Here is a 3253-nt window from a genome sequence, read left to right as displayed (position 1 = left end):
TTTGCTGGGCCCTTTACAGATGTTAGCTAATGATTTATGTTTCCTGCTTCTCAAGGCCGGGTATGTTAGCTCAGACAAGTGGTGACTTTCAGGTTTCATCCCATTATCTCCTCAACCAGGGCACCTTTCTGGGTGAGTGCTGGCACAGGGGTTTAGGCCCCTGTGAATAGAGCCTGCTCCTGTTTCAAAGGGCAGGGGATTTGGCCAGGGTCTCAGGATGGCTGCTGAGACCCTAACATATCTTGACTATGTATCCTGACTATGTATCCTGACTACTATGCATCCTGACTATCTATCTATCTATCTATCTATCTATCTATCTATCTATCTATCTATCTATCTATCTATCTACCTACCTATCTATCTACATGTGTCTTGACTATAAATAGTGACTTATTTCATAGCAATCTGAAAGACTCTAATTCAGATGGCACTAAGCACCAGCTCTGAGTCAGGCACTGTAGAAGATTCAGTTTTTGCCTGCACAAAATCATTTGATGGATATTTGCTGAATAGATATTATGCCTTCCCTCAGTGAACTAGAGCAACATAATGACATTGGTCCAAAGAGTGGATGAGTTAGCACTCTGGTGGAGGAATGACTGAGTCCCAGATATCAGGGTCATGATAGGTTTGTGGTGAGTTTGAAACCCTGTTCCATTGCTGCTCCATTGGGCAAGTTTCATCTCTGAGTATCATTTGCTTCATCTGTCAAATGAGGATGACATGGTTCCGAGGGGCCCACTACCAGAAATACTTTGCAAGTGTGAGCAAGCTGCATCCCATCCCCAGTGCCACCTCTGTGCTAAATGTGGACCTGGCAGTTCTACTGTTTGGGATCCCTGGTGCCATGCCAGAGTGGGCCATCTCCACCATATTATGGCCAGAGACATACGAGCACCGAGGTTAGGAGTGACCCTACCCCAGGGCCCTGGAATTCTAGCTTGTTCCCACTTGGGTCCTACAACCTCTTCTCTGTCCACCAAGACAGATGCCATTATGTCCTTCGATAAGGACTTCTTGGTCTGTAGGATGACTTCAGGCAGCTCTAAGATGGTGGTGGTGCTCATGGAGAGGAACAGGTTGCTGCACCGGTGCAACATGCCAGCAAAAAAACCACAGTGATAAGCATCACACGGGGATTCTGGTCTGTGTGGTCCGGATTCCGAGAGGCAGGAAGTTGTGTCTTGGTGTGGTGACCTGAACACTGTCATGATGCTTCCCTTACCCAGGCCCTCAATTTAGCCTTCAAAGGTAAGCACAAGCAGATCTTTCTGGGTGGTGTAGACAAGAGAACCAGGTTTTGATGCTGCTTTGCTGGCAATGTGGCTTTGGGTGGTGCCCCTGAGGCCACTTCCTTGTGCTTTATCTAGCCCCTTGATTTTGCTCATATCCATCTAGCTTCCAACGTGGGAAAGCCAGAATCAAGAGAGAATTAAAAGGATTCAGTGATTTCCAGGTTAAGATCTCCAAATATGATGGGATTATGGGTCCGTAAAGTGTAACCTAGGTTTTAATGTATTTATGCAAGTTATTTTCATCCATTGAGCTGGAATCGATGGCACTGCAAAGGGAATGCTTCCAGATCCCAGGAATACTCAACTTATACCTTTGGCAGCTGGATGATTGCACCACCTGTCACAGCCATGGCTGGGTTGACTTCCTGTCCATTTGACACCATTTGTTTTTACATGGTAATGAGTTGGGGCACAAAGGAACTGATATCATGTACACAGGCATGACTGACTGCTGGAGGAAGATCACTCATGATGAAGGAACCTCAGCTTTTATCAAGGATGCCTGGTCTAGTATACTGAGAGGCATGGAGGATGCTTTTATTCTTGTTTTGTGTGATGAAATTTAAAAGTACACGTAAATTATTTTCAATATTTGCCCCTCTCCACCGAATAGGCATGCTGATTATATGATATAACTTTAAGCATTCTCTACTGCTATTAATCAGTGGTGACTTATGACTGGTTGAATGTGACTTATGACTGGTTGGAAGCAATAAGAGCCATCAGACCAGTTTCCTCTTAAGACCATTTCCATGAGGATGATGGGACTCAATTATATCTTTTATTCCAGTCACTCCTGATAAATAACAAATTCGAATTGAAAAATCGGAAGTATTTTTTAAAATGAGTGTGACCCAATCCCTCACTCAAGATGGTGAGAAAATCACCAAGCCAAATGTGTGTACAAACTCCAGTTACTGAAGCAACATTAGCAGAAGGAATGAGAAAAATTAAGTAAAATAGTGGTGGGGAAATAGCTCAAAGGCCTGGTGTTCATGCTTTGCATGCAGATTCAATCCCCAGCAGTGTTTGGTTCCCAAGTATCACCTGGAGGCACCCCTAAGCACCCAGTTGGGAGTAGCTCCCAAGCACCATCTGATGTGCCCCCCTCAAAAACAAAAGCCAAAAGGGGCTGGAGCAATAGAACAGCGGGTAGGGCATTTGCCTTGCGTGCGGCCAACCTGGGTTCAATTTCAGCATCCCATATGGTCCCCCAAGCACCGCCAGGGGTAATTCCTGAGTGCAGAGCCAGGAGTAACCCCTGTGCATCGCCAGGTGTGACCCAAAAAGAAAGAAAAACCAAAAAACTAAGATAATGTGAGAGCGATAAAAATAAGATAAAGAGAGAGAGAGTGCACAGCCCACTCCTCAGTATGGAGTGAGGGTCGAAATAAACGGCTCCCTGTCACGTACACATTACTCCTACATAGTGGACACTCAACAATGACAGCTACACTAAGAAGGCTGATGTTGTGAGGAGCAGAATAGACAAAGACCACAGAGGAGGGAGCAGATCTATTGATGTGATTAGTGGGCCCATAAGTTGAAAAGGAATGTTGCTTGAATTCTGTGAGCTTCTGTTTCTTCATCTCTAAAATGTGGGATGATCGTGGGGGCTGGAGAGCTAGTAAAGAAAGTAAGGTGCTTGCCTTGCATGCAGTTGACCCGAGTTCCAACCAGGGCATCCCATATGGTTCCTTGTGCCCACCAGGAGTGATTCTTGAGGGCAGAGCCAGGACTAACTCCTGAGCACTGCCAGGTATGGCCCCAAACCAAAATAAATAAATAAATAAATACATCAGATAATTGTGTCAGTCTTGTAGTTCGGTTTTATGCCACATAAAATGCTTATCATAGTAACTGACAATGCAAAGCATGCATTCCAAGGCCTTGAGCCATCTCCCTGGGACCTCAGTAGTTGTATATTTTATTATGAATATTTTCAAATAAATGCA

General features: G+C 44.8%; 1 pseudogene; it reads left to right on the top strand.

Moving 5' to 3' along the window:
• Positions 1 to 999: 999 nt before the first annotated feature.
• LOC101540661 (ADP/ATP translocase 2-like) lies at positions 1000 to 1864 on the top strand (annotated as a pseudogene).
• Positions 1865 to 3253: the final 1389 nt, after the last annotated feature.

This window comes from Sorex araneus, chromosome 1, assembly GCF_027595985.1.
Source record: "Sorex araneus isolate mSorAra2 chromosome 1, mSorAra2.pri, whole genome shotgun sequence".
In the NCBI taxonomy this organism is placed as follows: Eukaryota; Metazoa; Chordata; class Mammalia; order Eulipotyphla; family Soricidae; genus Sorex; species Sorex araneus.
The sequence above is the reverse complement of the archived record's forward strand: the minus strand, read 5'-3'. Positions and strand labels throughout refer to the sequence as shown.